This window comes from Crocodylus porosus, unplaced genomic scaffold (genome assembly GCF_001723895.1).
Source record: "Crocodylus porosus isolate Cpor-Errol unplaced genomic scaffold, CroPor_comp1, whole genome shotgun sequence".
NCBI classification, from domain to species: domain Eukaryota; kingdom Metazoa; phylum Chordata; order Crocodylia; family Crocodylidae; genus Crocodylus; species Crocodylus porosus.
This window is the reverse complement of record NW_017728943.1, coordinates 96,558,879-96,576,008: the sequence shown is the minus strand read 5'-3', so window position 1 is coordinate 96,576,008 and position 17,130 is coordinate 96,558,879. Positions and strand designations below refer to the sequence as shown.

At 48.1% G+C, this 17,130-nt stretch overlaps 1 protein-coding gene across 7 annotated transcripts in view; it reads left to right on the top strand.

Annotated features, from left to right (window-relative positions):
* The window catches only part of ACTN2 (actinin alpha 2), a 123,459-nt gene that overhangs the window by 48,593 nt on the left and 57,736 nt on the right, over positions 1-17,130 (top strand). The gene's annotated exons all lie outside the window — the stretch shown is intronic.

The window sequence follows — 17,130 nt, the reverse complement described above, 5'->3', positions numbered from 1 at the left end:
GCCATTGTATCTCAGATACAATCTCCACTGTATTTACAGACAGATGGGCTGGAGCTAGTAGGGCTTTCCTATCTCTGAAGCCAATGACACTTGTAATCTTTTCTCTTCTAGACTATTGTCTAGTTGTAAGCCAGGGGACTTCTACCACCAACAGCTGTAAGATATGTCCATGTTTTAAATGACTTTACCCATCTGGTATTTTTCTTTGCTATTAGCCTAAAGTTACTTTCTCTTCTGAAGACTCTGTCTGGCTAGATAATTCCTCCACTTTGCTGGCAAGAACCTCCTTCATATACTTAAACTCAGTTATGATGTTGCTGTACTACGGTGTGTGAATGTTAAAGCATCATGGGCTGCAGAAGACTTCCTATCTTGCAGGATGATCAACTAGCTCTGAAGTTCCACTTCTGAGAGGCTTTTTTTACAAAGCGTTAAAGAGCCATATTCACCCTAGTTATTTTATTAACAGCTACATTGTGGCTTTTGTTGTGGGAAACAAAAGGCTGGAAAATATAGATTCTAGTTTAAACAACTGAAATCTGCCAAGTGCTTTGTTTATTATTTCTCATTTATACAAAATACAGTACATCTCTCTCTAGACATATACAATATACCCACATATATTCAGCAATTGACAAAAGGGTTGGAGTGGGGGGCCATAGCCATGTTGACCAAGAAATGTCTGAGAAGTGAGACTTTTCTGTGATTTTTTTTATTGGACCAACTGTATAGTTGGGAGAATTGTTGGACCAGTTCTGATGTCTCTGAGGAAGGCATTTGACACCTGAAGCTTGTCCAACAGCTCTCCCAACTACACAGTCCAATAACTGACAATGTAGTGTAACCAGATCAGGCTCTGGGGATGGCTGTGACACCCCGGTGGCCCTGTAACCTGTACCCTGCTCTGTCTCTAGGGTACCATCCCCTCTTTTTCATCCACAATGCCGTGATGTACTTATTGTTCTGAAAGAGAGGCTGCCTTGAGAGTCCTAGAGCAAGCTTTACTCAGTCCAATAGCCAGTAGCCCTTCTGAACACTGTTGGCCTCGATCCTGCCCTTAAGTTGCATGGGTACTCTTGGCCTGTCTGTGCCCCAGGGAACCTATAAACCTTAAGGGATAATTACATGACTTCATGCATCCCTTACATCACACCTATGCCTTGCAGGTGGTATGGATCCGTCCAGTCAGTCTCTGGTCTGGATCTTGGCCCACTTAGCATTCACCCCTTTTCTCTCGCTGGCCCATTTAGCTCAGGGTCCACTGTGTTGGATCTGTTTTCTGGGCAAACAAATATCAACAAAAAGGAAAACAGCACTGCTACCACTTTAAAAAGGAAAACCTGCCCCCATCATGGTAGGTAAGAAAACGCCCAGGGCATCCCACCCACCCCACCAACATAACCCCAATCTCTGGGTTACAGCTTTGTAAGCTCTCAGAGTCTTACTGGTAGCCCCAAGGCAGGTCAACAGTCCATCAGGCACTCCCTTGCATCTTTCCTAGCCAGGAACTCTTTCCCCTCCAGCTTGAAAAAAAGAGGTGCAACCCTGGTGGGCCTCTTGCCTGCCTGAGCAGCAGGGTTTTGCAGTTGCCTCGCTTCCCTAGCTGCAGTTCTCTTTCTTAAAGTAAGAGGAGCCACCAACCCTCTGTTACAGGTATGACCTGTGTTCTGTTATTACTACACCTTTTGATTAGTGGATAAGGCTGTGGGGAGCAGGGGTTTGGGAGAACCGCATCCTGTTTTTGGCTCTGTCACTGACCTGCCATGTGTCTCTGGGCAAATCTTTTCACCTGTCTTGTTTCTTTGTCCATCTAGTTCATTTAGAATATAAGCCAAGGCAGGGATGTCTCACTAGGCATTTGTACACCTGCCTAGCACAAAGGAGCATCTACTTGCTGCTGTTGTAGATATTAACTCCTTAAGTTTTAACTGAGCAGCAAACCACAGAGCAGAGATAATGCAAAAAGCTGCATTATATAATAAATAGGAAAACTTAGAATTGGGTCATTTCGGTAATTGCCAGGACAGACATTTACAAATGATACTAAAGAAGAGGTGGGCAATTATTTGGGTTGGAGAACCACTTAAGGAATTTTGCTGAGCTGTTGAGGGCCAGTGGGGGGAGGCACTGACCTGGCCATGGCTTCTCTTCATGACTGTCTACACTGCCAGTGTGGCAGGGGTTAAGAGGGTAGGGAAATGCCAGTTGGTCCTATCTAGCCCCATCTTCCCTGTATGTACCACCAGGCAGGGACACTGGACAGAGCAGGATGGGAGGGCAGGGCTGGGGATGTGGCCAGGATTACAGAGTGGTGACACCATGGCGCAGGGGTCCAGGGCAGAGCCATGAGCTGATCCCAGCACCTCCCTGTGATGGGCACCGGTTCTGTTTGCAGGGGCCAGCTGCTGTCCATGGAACTGGCACCAGTTGCAGGGATGTGCAGAATGAGGATTGCAGCTCTGCTTTGGGCCCTGGCGCCACACTGTCACTGGCCCAGGATCCTGGCCCTGCTCACCCATTCTTCTCCCAGATGCCACTCCCTGCCTGCCCACAACCCCATCCCATCCTCCTGGCTGAGTGCACCTTGTCTGTAGAGGTCCTGGGCCAACCTCCATGGAGACAGTGCCTGCCTGCCTACTCCATCTGGTGGCCCTGGTGGTGGGTGTGGAGCGGATGGGCTGGGCCCCCCAGCAATGGGACCAGCAGTGGGCAATGGAGTCTTAGTTCTAATGGATCCTAAATTGTTAAATCGTATCCCCATTTTTAATATGGCTTTTGGTTTCTTAGCCTTTTCTCTAATGCAGCTGTTTCCAATCTGTGGTACATGTGCTACCAGTGGTACGCAGACTACCTGTCAGTGGTATGCAATAACAGATTAATTATATCACTTTATATCAGGGATTGTCAACCGGGGGTGCGCGGGTGCTTGGGAAGGCCCCAGAGAGTATGCGGCGGTGGTGAGGAGAAGCAGGGGTGCTTGGCAAGTGTGCCACCATGCACCATGTGCAGTTGCCTCTGCCGTGCACTGCCACTGCCTGCCGGCAGTAGGCAGCAGTAGGCGGTGGCGTGTGGCAGGTGGCAGTGACGCCAGCACCCCCCCACCCCTCATCGACCAGTTGCTGGGGGACCCCCCCTCCCCTGCTCGTCAACTGGCCGCCGGGGGACCTCTCCCTCCCCCCACTTGTCCAGGGGGTACAGTCCAGGAGGGGTACCCACTCCTTAAAAGCAGGTTCATATGACAAAAATTTGTCAGTACTTCTTAAGGTTGAACTGAAAAATTTGCTGGTGGTATTTAAGGTTGTATCATTTTAAATTGGTAGTGTAATCTGTCAGAATTTGGGAACTGCTGCTTTGGTGTTTTATACTTGCACAGTGAGATGGGCTTGCCTCACATAAGCCTCTGACTCACCTATGCTACCTCTGAATTTGTGTATGCCTTGGTACTTTGTGAGAGCCACCAGTTTGAGTTATGTCAATAGAGAATATATTGTCTTTTCTCTCATTGAAAAGAAAGTTCCTTTGACAAATGCATGCTGCTGTCACATACATTATTGGTTCTCAACTTTTTTGGACTCCAAGTGCCCTTCACTGGTTTTAAGGCACCCCTCTGTAACTTTTGTGAATTGAATGTGACCCAGTTTCAAAAGCTAATTTATATATTACAGTGCTTACCCCTTTGCATGGTAGTTGAACAGTGGTGTTGGGGGATCATTCAGGCAGGGACAAGACTGAGCCTGTGCCTGTCTGCTTATCTCCTCACACCTTGCTTATCTTGTCAAAATTGTTAACACCCTTCAAAGGATCTGGCAACACCCTAGGGTGCTGTGGGACCCTGTTTGAGAATCACTGGTATAGATCATGCCTAAAGCCAAGAGCAAGACCTGGATTCAGAAGTTATTGTGTCTCCACATGCACACAGGAGTTCAAGCTGGCAGATCGCATTGCAGGATCAAGGCTTACATTTTTAAATATGGATAATAGGCAGAGGCTGGCTGTGCTTCAAAGACAGGCATCAGTCTCCAGTGGGAATATCCTGGCTGCTTTCTCTGCAGCACTCCTGCCACAAACTCACAGCGCAGTAATACCACATATAACTACAAAGTGAATCATTACACTCTTTTTAAGCTTGCAGTAATGAATAATCTCCACTGGCACCAGACAAGAGGAAGGATAACTGGGATGACTGCTAAAAAGCAGAAGGATTTTCAGTTTCAATAAATTTCTCCTTCAAAGTAAGACAAATAAAGAGTCACACCTATGTTAATATGTTCAGATAGGTCTGGTGTGTGTGTGTGTGTGTGTGTGTGTGTGTGTATTTTCCTGCTGTCTTACAGGCATTTTATTCTGGAGAAAGCTTTCCTTGGTTGTACTGCTGGCCTGCCTCTCTGAGTAGAGTTTAAAGACCACCTGGAAAGAGTTGTGCTTCTGCTTCACAGAACAGAAGTAGGAAATATTAATTTTCCTGTCAGTCCTGTACTTTTTATATGTGTATTTTGATTTTACTAGGATGCCATTGGGTTGCATTTATTTTTTCCTTGGAAAAATGGAAGAATTGTGGATAGAGCTAGAAATATAGGAGCGACTCAAGGCCATTTACTTTGTGGGGGAGGTGGAGGGGAGGTGAAAGGGAAGGGATGTCATTAGAAGCAATGCACAATGCTCTCTTTAGAACAACTTTTTAAGTATTTACTTGTTATAAGAATCTTAAGAGAATTATTCTGACTCATATTTCATAGAAAGACTCAAAGACAGTATTACTTAAGCTTTTAGAGAACCTAGTAGTACAAATGGGTGCATCTACATATGCAAATGCTGCTGAATGGGTTTACTCCCGAGTAAACCCACCCTGGGCAGGCATCTGTACGTGAACCCATTTGGGAGCAGATTTGCTGCTCCTGGCAGCTGTCTGCTCCCCCCCCCCAGCCTCCTGCAGCTAGCTCAGGGGCTAATGGGGAGCACGGGGCCAGAAGACAGCTGTCTCCTGGCGGGGGCTGGGAGATTGCTCCTTGCCCCTAGGAGCTGCCTGCTGCTGGGGCAGGCTGTGGTGGTGGAGCCTAAGTGGGGACATCCCCCTGCCCCTGATTGGGAAGCAGGGGGCTTGGAAAGTGTTGCAGAGAAGGGATATGCTTGTGGGACAGCTAGCAATGAGCCCCTGGCTGGGTGGGGAATCCTCACCCAGCCAAGGGCTTGGTGTTAGCTGCCCCACCAGCAGATCAGGGCATGGGGCTGGGACCTGCCCCTCCTCTGCAGATCTTTCCAAGCCCTGTGCCTTGATCACATGATCGGGGCATGGAGCTGGGAAAAAGCTGCAGGGCTGGGAGCTATCCCTGACTGAGACCGTTCTCGGCCAGCCCCAGGCTGAGCGGGGAAGTCTGCACATTCACTCTGGAGCTGACTGGGGACTGGCTAAAATGGGACAGTCCCCAGCCAGCTTTAGGATGCATATGCGGACTTCCCTGCTCAGGCCAGGACTGGCCAGGAGCTGTCCTGGTCAGGGTCAGGTCCCAGCCAGCTCCAAGCTCCCTGATCCCTGCTCCCTGTCCCGGCTCCATGATCCTGGAGTAGGTGCAGATTGTTCCCTGTCCCAGGTCCACAATTGCCATCGAAGAGCAAGAGCTGGGAGCTCCCTCCTGCCAGATCAGAGGGACGTTGTCCCCGCCTGGGGTCTGGTGGTGAAGCCCACCCTGGCAGCAGGCAGCCCCTGAGGACAGAAAATAATCTTCTGCCTCCTGCTGTAGGGCTGACTGGGAGCAAATTATAAACCCATATGAAAATGGTGGAACCCAGTCTAAGATAGACCTGGATCAATGTACATTCAAACTTGGCTCTAGATTAGACTGGTACATAGAGCTTCTGTGCAGTTACCTGCGCAGTCCCAGGGCTGGGAAAGCCCAGTTGCTGGTCCCAGCCCCAGGGCTGCACTTTTCCTACCTGCCCACTTGGTACTGGGCTATTTTTAGCCCCCCAGCACCTCGACCCCCCTGCGGACCAGCCAACCCCTGCCCTGAGTCCCCATCTCACAAGCTGCTTGGTGCCAGTTTTATCAGCATTCACCAATGCCAAGAGCAGAGGAAGTAAATACAACTGGGGGGAGAGGGATGGGGGTGTAGATTTCCAGGGGGACTAAAAATAGGCCCTGGTCCCCCTCAAGCCCCTACATGGACCCTGTGAGCCCCCCATATTCCACCAAAACCATCTGGACCCCAGGAAATCCTGTGGACCCTGCCTGCCCCCTGATTCCCCTGTGGATACTGTCTTCACCCATAATCTTCCCAACTGCTCTCATGGATGCTACCTGCCCCCTCGCCCCCAATCTCTCATGTGGATGCTGCCTTGCCCCCCGCATTGCTCTTGCCAATCTTGTCTGCTCTTTGATCATCTGCAGATGCTGCCTGCACCCCCAAACCCTGTGATTGCTCCTGCAGATCCCTTCTGCAGATCCTGTGTGCCCTGCCTCCAGATCCCTCCATGGGTGCCACCTGTTCCCGCTTCCCCAATCACTCCTGTGGATCCTGCCTGCCCCCATCTCCTCTCAGATGCTGCCTGTCCCCCCATCCCTTCTAATCAGTCTCGCAGATCCTGCCTACCCCCCCAATTTCCCATGGATCCCACTTACTCCTTTGATCCCCCCACAGACCCCTGATCCTCCCTGAGCCTGCTTGTCCTTCCCATTTCCCCACCCTGCCACTAGCCTCTTCATTCTCACTTACCTGGTATCGGGTTCCCAGTTTTAATGCAATCTAACCCCCCCTCCCCTCCCCAAATGTCTGCAATTAGCCTGGTAGTAAATTATGAAGAAACACCAATAGGAGAGGCTATTCAGATACCTTACCTCTGCCTACCCCAAATGTTGGTGTGTCTGCTGAGAGAAGGGCAAGAAAAAAGGAAAGACAGGGTTTATTTCTAGCAAATCAGTTTAAAGCAGATGACTCCAGTTTTCCAAGGCTTTTATTTGTACCTTTCCTGGAATACAGCCCTGTACTTTCACTTCTACCATGCACCTCACAGCAAACACATACTTTAGCATCTTTCTTTCAGTTCAGCAATAAAGGGAGTTCACATTGCTCTCAACCCCAAAGGTTCAAGTAGGAGCAGGGCACAGGGCAATATATGCTGGTTGTTCTTGAGCTATAGGCCTGTCATGCTCTGCATTGTTGCTTAATAATATTAGTCTGAACCAAAGCAATGTCAGTTTATGCTCTCAAGAGATAGGGTCACCAACAGAACATGTAGATGAGATTAAACAAGGAATGTGGTTTGTGGAAGATACTGGAAATTTGCAAGTTTAGGTTTGTAGCAGACTCATTCAGTGACTTATTGGTAGCATTGCTTAAGCCAATTATCAGGCTTTTCCTTGAAATTAGGTAGTATCTATAGAAGCATGGTTAGCCCTAGAAAACAAGCCTATTTTGGAGGTCACCAGATTACACAGTCACATGCAAGATAGTCGCTGGAATGTACTGTAGTTGTGCCTTCAATGAAGCACAAGACATCTGCGATAACTGTAGGATTTAGATAACAACATTTCAGGGACAAACAAAGAAATCACCACCAGCAGCACCACCAGCAGAGCATGTTTGCTGCAAGCAGCAGCAGTAGTCACAGTTGTCTTTTGATGCACTTGACCAAAAAAGAAACCCAAATGATCAGACATACAAAAATGTGATGAGGAACAAAATCAGCTGAAAAGGGGCTTTGTGAAACAAGCTGAGAGAGAGAAGATTAAGCGATCCCTTGCCAAATTAGTCACTGAAAGAAGCTTCTTCCAGGTTTTGTTTTTTATAGAATAGCTATATTGACTGTTTGTTATCTTCATAAAATGAAGCTTCCAAGGAAGAATATAGCAGAGAAGACAAGATGGAATGGAAAGGGGGTAGGGGGTTGTTGTCTAATGTTGAAACATCCAAAATCTGTTCCTAGTTTGCACTTATCCAGGCTCAGAACTTTTGTGCCTTGATTTATCCCAGCATAAACATAATATATCACAGCTATAAATACCTACCTGCAAGGATATTGTTTGTGTCAGTATTTTAAAGCTCTCTGAGATTCTTGGATGAAGCTTTACACTATACTGCACATAGTGAAAGATCCTAGCCACTCGTAAGTCCAAAGATACAGCTAAACAGAGAGACTAGAGGTGGACAATGTTACACTTCGTAACGTGTGATAAGTAAAAGTATTAGATGAATCTTTCATTCACTGGGAAAAAGCTGCCAATTTCCCCATCACCTATCAGAAATTAAGAATCTTAAGAAGCTTCCCTCCATCCCACCCACAGAAATCAGGTTTTTGTTTCATGGCATCTGCAGTTGCTGGGATCATAGTTCGTTTCATTATTGGCTTAGCTGCAGTGGCTAAGAAATGAACTCACTTGCATAGTAGAACAACAACATAACTCTTAGCCAGGCCTTTATTGAACTGGGTAAAAATGAGCAACAGCGCTAAAATATAACCCATAATTTGGGTGTTCAGACTTAGCCTAAAGTAACTGGTGATTAATTGTGTTTCATAGGGAACACATATCTACTATCTGTGCTTTGAAAAATCTGATGTTTTCCTTCCCATTTTTCTTTTGTGTTTAGTCCCAGAACAATTCTGCAAAATACAATAGCACCTAAAGGTAAATGCTTAGTTATGATTTGAGTGATTATGAAATAATCTGTTTATGTGCTGATTTAGTTACCTTGTCTGATGTATGGTCCAGATTTTCTGTAAGAGCATATTTATTGTTGGGTGCCTTCAGTTGGTTCTTCTATATAATTATAATATTGCTCTAGCAATATAGCTAAATATAGCTCCTAGTATTTGCAAATGGCTTAATGTAGTGTTGAGCCTTTTAGATACACATCACTAAAACCTATTGTATCTGCACAGAGATGGGCGGAGGCAGACAAATGAACTAGTTATGAGCTAGATTCTGAGCATGTAATTATGTCAAGCACCACTTTGGGACCTTATTGCATTGTGCCCAGCCTATGTCAGTGCACAGGTCTGGGAAAGAGTGTGCTTGTGTCTTTGCAGTAGGATTTGGTACTAGTTCGGGGTGGGCAAAATGCGGCCCAGGGGCCGGATGCCGCCTGCCAGGCCATTCTATCTGGCCTGAGGGCCCCCCCCAAAAATTAAGACAATTAATATTTATCTGCCCCAGCTGCCTGTCATGTGGCCCTTGATGGCTTGCCAAAACTCAGTAAGCGGCCCTCCGCCCAAAATAATTGTTCGCCTCTGTACTAGTTGGTCCTTGCACTTCTGTGGACATGAGGGCTTAATGATGGTCGTACCAAAAATGCAAGCCTTTCCAAAGCAAGCAACTCTGCATTTCCCCAAGCTAAAATGTTCTCAAGAGAACTATTTACAGAGTTGCTGCAATGACAGCTGGCATTCTGGCCCCCATGCACATCCAGCCTGACTTCCTGGAGCCCCCTCCTACCATTTGCACTACAAGCTCCGTGCAGGTTCTTCAAACCTTCAGTCTGAGTCTTCAGAACAAAACACAGCATCAGCACATAAAACTGGTCTCTTGGGCCTCCTGGGATAACATTTCTCAAAAGTGCCTCCCTTTAAAGTCTCCCATTGAGGGCTGGCTGCTGGAATCCTTCTCATTTGACCAACGTTAGCAGCATTCATTCCCCCATCCCTTCCCTCCTATATAAAACGCTTTTCCTTCTGCCAGTCCATTCCTAGAATCTGCCAAAACAAGTTATTGCTTACAAAAGCTCATGCCTCTCTGAACCAATTGATCTCTAAAATTCCCTGCAGACATTGCATTTGTGGTGGGATATATGAGAGTTTCCCCACTACAAGGAACAATGTGCCAGATCTTAAAGAAATTTGTCCCAGGATAAAAATGGGGCACCCACAACAAAGAAATTGCTGTTTAAACAGTGGCTTCTTTGTTGGCAAGACAAATTTAACATCTGGCCAGGGAGGGGGTTGTAGAAAGATTACTATGATCCCCCAGTGCTTTTGCTTTGCCAAGGGGAGAGAGGGAGTGAGAGAAGCAGCCTGCCCCAGGGTGAGCTTTCAGGGCTGCCACATCAATGATCAGTAAAGGCCCCAGTGTGCACTTCAGGAGCCAGATCTCCAGTCAGCCATGATCCAGCTCCCAGGCCAAATAAAGGTCCCAGCAAACCTGCAATGGGAGTCCAGGCTCCAGGCATGCCAAAACCTTTAAAGGATGCAGGGGCTCCCTGCAAGTGAAAGCAAAGCAGAAGCTGATGGGGTATTCCTCCATCAGCTCTTGTTGCTGCTTGCAGGGAGCCCTCTCACCCTTACCTCCATTCATGCAGTGGCAACAGAGGCCAATGGGAGGGAAGGAGCCCCAAACTTGATCAATCCCTGCCACCACCAGAGGCTTGTAGGGAACCCCATCGCCCTTATTGCTGGGAGGATAGAGCTGCCTGCAGCTCAGAAGCTTTAAAGGGATGCTGGTGCTGGAACATCAGTAGGCAATTAAGGTTAAGTACAGACAGTCAGAAAGCCCAAGGCTGAATCGATTCAATCTTCTCAGGTTAGTCTAAAATGAGTAGATTGAACCAATAAGCAAGTGAACAGGCATCCACTTTTGATTCCGGAAATGCAGCCACATGCCTGCAGTGGCTCAGGTCAGAAGCTGGGGGTTGCTAGAGCATGCCTCTTTGGTTGTCTGGAGCAGACAGCTTGCGCCAAGGCTAGCCTGCTGACCCTGTGAGGAGGGTTTGTGAGGGGAGGTGCAAACCATTAGGCCTGTGCAAAGCAGCCAGTATTCACTTCGGATTTGGATTTGGCCAATTCAAAGGGACAGTGATTTGACTTGGTGATTTGAGGCACTGTCCTGATTCGATATGGCCAGTTTGGATTAGGAGATTCAGCGCTGATTCAGAGATTTGTTCATAAACTATAATGGGGAATCACAAAATACCTACAACTTTGTCATTTGTCTGTGGATTTGGATGAAAACAGCAGGGATGGTAGCCCCTTCTGAGGGCATTAAGCCTGCCAAGTTTCAAGAACATAGGTATAGGGGTTTCTGTGAAAGTGTACCTCAAACTGTTGAAAGCAAAACTTGTATCACTTGTGTGTGTTAAGGCAGAGCAGGATGAATGCAGCAGGGATGGTAGCCCCTCATGTGGGCATGAGGCCTGCCAGGTTTCAGGCAGAGTGGTGCAGGGGTTTCTGTGAAAGTGCACCTCAAGTTTCTGAAAACAAATAAATAAAGCAAATAGGTGCAGAGTGAGGAAGGTGGCATTCACTTCATTTGCAGGTGGAGCTTGGGGAACCCCAGCAGCAGGAGATTCACCTTCAGGAATGTCAGTTGCTCCACCAAACCAGGATCCAAGGAGGTGTGGTGGGGTGTCACAACATCTCCAGCAATGCTGAATACCCTGTGTAACAGAAGTCTCATTTCTGGAGCCTCTCCGGGCGTGCGGCTCCGACCTCCTGCAATGGGCCCACCGCCCGCCTATTCTTGCCTGCCACATCTTGGTCTTGTTCATAATTAAGGAATGGTGTAACCTAATGGGAAGCTGCCCATTTTTATATGCCCCGCTGACAGGGGGCGCTGTCTGCGGTTCCTTTCATCCCCTGCACCACAGCCCAAGCCTCGCAGTTGTTGCTGACGTAGTCTTCCTCCGAAACATGGTATTGGGTCCCAGCCCTTCCTTGCCTTTTGGGCTCCTCAGTGCCACTCTCACTCTTGGGGCCCCTTACTGCCCCCCACACTGTTGGTTCCTCACCGCCCCCTCGCCGGGGCTCTTCACTGCCCCCTTGTCAGGGTTTCTCCACCGCCCCCTAGCTCCGGGGCTCTTTACTGCCCCCTCAGTTCCGGGGCTCCTCGCTGCCCCCTAGTCAGGGTACTACACTGCCCCCTGGGTTCCAGGCTGGGCCAACACGCCCCCTCAATGAACAACAAAAGAAAGAACTGTGCCTTCTCTGGCACCACTCGCTGTGCCTGCTGGGCAACAGGAACCCCCCCACACTGTTGGGGCACTCCCGTGAGGCCTCCTCACACCCCTACAGCTTCACCCGGTCCTCCGGTATAACAATAACCAAATCATAAGCCAAACGGCTGATAACTAGATCACGAGACAAATGGCTGTGGCAAAACAACAAGGAGCCTCCTGGCTCATCACAGAAACTGCATGCCATGCTGGCTCTTAGTTCCTACCTCCCATAAGATTTTCTCTTCCCCGCATCGTTGCAGTCGGTCAGAGCACCCGGGCTGCGGCCCTCGACCCAGTCTGCTCAGCTCTCCCGCAGAGCTCCCGCTCCTGCTCCTGCGGCTGCCGGAAGGGGACTGCCCTCCTGGCCTTCTGCCTGGGCTTAAGAAGGACCAAGCCCCGCCCCTTCCTGGCTCTAGGCTTCCCTGGTTACTAAGGCAACCCGCACTTGCACAGTCTTGGGGACGGGCAGTTATGCTTCCCCCTTCCCGCCACCAGAGGTCTCTTCTGAGCCAATTCCACCCTCAGTCGCAGAGCGCCTGAGAGCCCTGCGACACCTGTCACTTAGAACTCTGGTCGGTGGACAGGACAGGTGTTCCCGGTCAACCATGGCCAGATCCTGCCACACCTCGCTGTGGGTTGCCCAATAGGCCAAGGAGTCACGCAGCAGCGGCTGCATGTCCTTGGTGAGATAGGTAGCCACCAAGGCCTCCATGCTACCTGCCATATAGTGGGGTCTGGTGCCTCTGGACCCCAACGTTGAAGCCATGCCCTTGGTCCTCATTGGCAGTGGCTGTGGTGGAGGAGATTGGCTTGTGGTTGGAGTGCTGGCATGGGAAAGTGGATACCCATCTTCCACATCCCCGTGCTTCTGCCCTTCTGCCTCTTTGACTCTGTTCACCAGCACCTCTGTCCAGTGATGGAGGGTTTTGCTGCTGCAGACACTCCCCTTCACACTCAGGTCACACATGTCTGCCAGCACATGGACTGTACTGGACCATAATGAAACCAACCATTTTTTGATGCCCTCCTTCAGCTGCCTCACCAGCATCTGCACCTCTGATGAAAGCAGCTTGCTTCAGCTAGGAACACTGATCCCCTGGAACTTCTCCATTTAATTCTCAATCTCCTTCACTGCAGGGATCACCTGGCTAAGGAGGGCATCACCAGTGCTGAAGGTCTTGGTCGCCTGAGGACCACCAAGATCTGAGAGATGGTACCCCACTCAGTTGTGTTAAGGGGGCCGTTGATTCCAATCTCCCTGAGCAAAGCCATCACATGGATGGCCTTCAGTTGTTCAACCAGCCTCTCGAGCATCAGGTTTGTGGAGTTCCAACAAGTGTCCACATCCTGCATGATTCTATTTTGTGGGATGCTCAGCTCTACCTGTTTGTCCTGCAGCATCATGCACCACTTGATGCTCTGGTAGAAGTAGCCTTCCACCTTCCTGTATTTTGAAATGAGCTGGTTGGTAGTGATGGCACCATCACTGGGAGCCCTGTCCCCCACCAAGGGATCCCTGACTACGAGGTGAAACTTGTAAGCCACACAGTGGATGCCAACAAAGTTGGTATCACGCACTGCCTTGACCATATTGTCCCCATTGTTGGTGACCATGAACCCGTGGGCTCACCCTGCTCAATGAGCAACCCCTGCACTATGTGGTTCATGGCCACCATGATCTCCCTTGACATGTGGGACTCATCCATCACCTCCACTTGAAGGAGAGCCCACTGACACCCTGACTAATTGCACTAGTGCCCTGTGAGAGACAGGTAGATGTGATCTCCACCCCGGCTGCTCCAGATTTCTGAGGTGAAGTGCAAGGCTACCTGCAGCCCTGGCTTGAACAGATCCTCCCTCAAGTACTCCCTACATGCCTCATACAGAGGCAGGGTGGCCTGCCTCTGCTTCTTGGGGATGGGGGGCTTTGGAGGGAGAGGAGGACTACTTTTTTGGCATGCTCTCACTGGTGCGAGGCTGAAGAAGAACAAGGGTAAGGGGGTGCTACCTCCTGAGATGCAGCAGCATCGCTATGGTGGTGAAGTGTTTCAACTCCTTGCCACGACTGATCTGTTTTCAGCAGTGCTGGCAAGTAGCATATCTGGGATCATCTGCCACCTCAGAATGATCCCACACTACACTACCCACCTGATTCTGGGTTGAGGGTGGGGATCCTGCCTTATCCCCCTCCTCACCAGGCAGAGGCACAACAGGAGGAGGACCTGAGCCACCTGCCCCCACACACTCCTTTGAAGTGCCTTCCAGAGAAGGAGACCTGCCTCTAGGGGAACTTTGAGGGGCGTGGAGCAGATACTCAGATTCCTCCTCCTTCTCCAGAATTTGATTCACTGTGGTGCTCAGCTCCTCTGCTTCCATATCCTGCACCTCCTCTGGCACTGGAAGTCTCATGCTGGGAGATGAAATTGGGGTGGAGAATGTTATGCTGCTGCTGGTCAGTGGTGTTAGTGGTGGTGTTGCAGGTGCAGGCACTGCAACCACCTCCGTGCTCCCACTAGCAACAGAAGACTCATGACTACCAGGAAAGAGGGTCCATCAGCTGCACTCGATGATCTTCCAAGGCCCCTTCTAGCCCTAATGTCTATGAAATCTGTGTTTGGGACAGGGGGAACTTGCATCTTTCTCTCCTCCCCCTCTCCCTCCGCAGCCAGAAGACCTGGCACCTTCCTTTCCAGCACACTTCATAATGTTTGGTGTGCTGCAGAATCTGTGTGTGTATGTAATATATGTTGTGCTTTCCTGCATAGTGATAACACACTGTCAGGGAAAACACAGATTTCTTTTTGTGGGGGGGAAAGAATCAAGACAGGCTAACATGAACAAATAAGAGGGTTTCAGGGGGAAAATAAGTTGAAAGGGATGGATAGGGATAACAATAGGGACTGTAGGCAAGGGAAAGTAGGAAAGGATTGGATATAACTTACAAGAAGAGAGACTAGCTAGTGAGCCAGAGCCTTTCAGACGCTGCTGCTCGAAGAGAGAGACAGCTCACAAAAGGCACAGATCGCTTCAGACACAGCTTCATACGATGTTTCTACGTCCCTTCCCCAGAGCGCTATGATTGGAAGGGAACTCAGAGAAAGATCACAGTCACTGGCCAGATGTCAATATCAGAGCAGTCTTTCCCCCCACCTCAGCCTTTTCCATTTATGGAAGATCACCCCCCCACTTCTCAGTTTCTGCTTGCTGCAAGCCTTCTGAATCTCCGAATCTCTCCGAATTGATTTGGAGGCTTCCGATTCAATTTGGACCTTTTAACGGATCTCCCGATTCGATTTGGATTTGGAGATTCGGCTGCCGAATTGGGCCAAATCTCCTCCAAATTGATTCGGCTACTGAAGCTTCGCACAGCCCTACAAACCATCCTGGGATGCTGGGGGACTGTGAGTTAACTTGAATCTGGAGGGAATATGAGAAAGAAGTTCAATAAACCAATTTAACCTAAATCAGTTAAGTATGATACTACCTCCATCCAGGTTTATCTTAAGCCAGTTTCTGCCATTTTGAAATCAGTTTATGTGCACTGAACTTGTGTTCCAGATTTGAACCAGTTTCCTATCACTTATACTGGTTTATGTGTAGTTTCTGTCCCTAACCTAAAGCTCCAAGATATTTAAAAGGCTCCCAGGGAACCTGAGACCACCTGGGCTTCTGGTTTGCCCGGGCCCCAGGCTCACAAGTCTGTCTGTGAGCCTGTCTGGCCTGTTGATAAGCTCTCCTGGGCATGGGGGGAACTGTGGAGCAGCCCCTGATTGTCCTTTGGCTGGAGAGTGCAGCAGAGACCATAGCATGCTTTTGCTGTGCTCCAGCCAAAGTGTTCTGAATGTGTGGCTGCCCATATTTATTTTAGCAGCTCTACACATTTTGCAGACTATTACATGTGGCTTTATCAGTGTCTGAAGCTGGTCTTTCTCCTTTACTCATTCAACTGCTGAGCTCTCCTATGTTTCAGGACCTATCTTCTCCATCTGTCTCTCTCGTCTAACAGGAAGAAGGAAAAAAACTGTTAGTCTGAAGAAGCAGAGGAGAAGGGAAGGGAAGGATCAACCTAACAAGTCAGAGAGGAAGGCAGGAACATTCAACTACTGGTTCCAAATAATTTGGAAGCTGATAAAAGCTGAATATGATCTCTGTATCTCAGACATACTCAGACACTCTCAGACTGCTTGAAGGCAGGTTCAGTAGTGTGGCTCAAAGCCAGGAGATTGCTAACGTCTAGCTTGAGGGCGTTTTTAGTACTAGAGTGTGTCAATTTATTTCTTCAAATAAAAGACACATATATTAGCAGGAAAGTAGAAAAGCTTTATAAAACTCTACATGCAAATGGAATTCAAGACAAATATCATCAGGTTATTTAAACTTGAAGCAAAAGTATGTTTCTTATGTTAGAGAGGTTCTTGATTTTTTTCCCCAGAAATATTTTAAAACACATTTTTATGAAAAAGAGCTATAGTACACACATGCACACTTGTATAAAATCACCAGAGAGACTGATAAATGAATTAGAAGACAGAAAAATAATCTCTTCTGGAATATGGTCGTTTTAAGCTACTACACTGGTGGTTCTCAACCTTTTTAGACTTAAGGAACTCCTTGTTGAACTCAGGGCACTCTTTGGAAAATGCCAGATCTTAACTTTCACTCACTTTTTGACTGCAGAAGAATAAAACAGCAATTCTGTTGCAAAGAGCTCAGAAAGACCACAACAGATCAGGATGTTTTTGATAGTATAGATTCCTATTTGAAATCCCTGTAAGTCAAGTTTTCACACTTCACAGTGCTAACATTGCATAGCACCCCATGGCACCCTGATTAAGAATCACTGTACCAAACATTTACAATGTTTTAAAATTTATTTACACAAGTTTTAGACTGGTGCATAACTATTGACTAAGGTTGGACTAAGATTGGACTAAGATTCTGTTTTATACCCTTGTAAGTGAGAGGAGAATTATGCCCAATGCTTTTACAGGGAGAAATGTGCTCATCATGTTGTCTTTCATGATAATTTTGATTCTGAAAACTTAGATATGGTCAGTGTTTGGAAGTTAATATAAGGAAGAATCTACATTTTAACAAAATCTATGATGAATCAGGCCCTATTAAAATATGGAAATTATTCTGAAGTCTCTATGCAGAGATCATCATAAACAGACAGAGCAACTGGGATGTACTCTTTTCTTAAGTGCCCTTG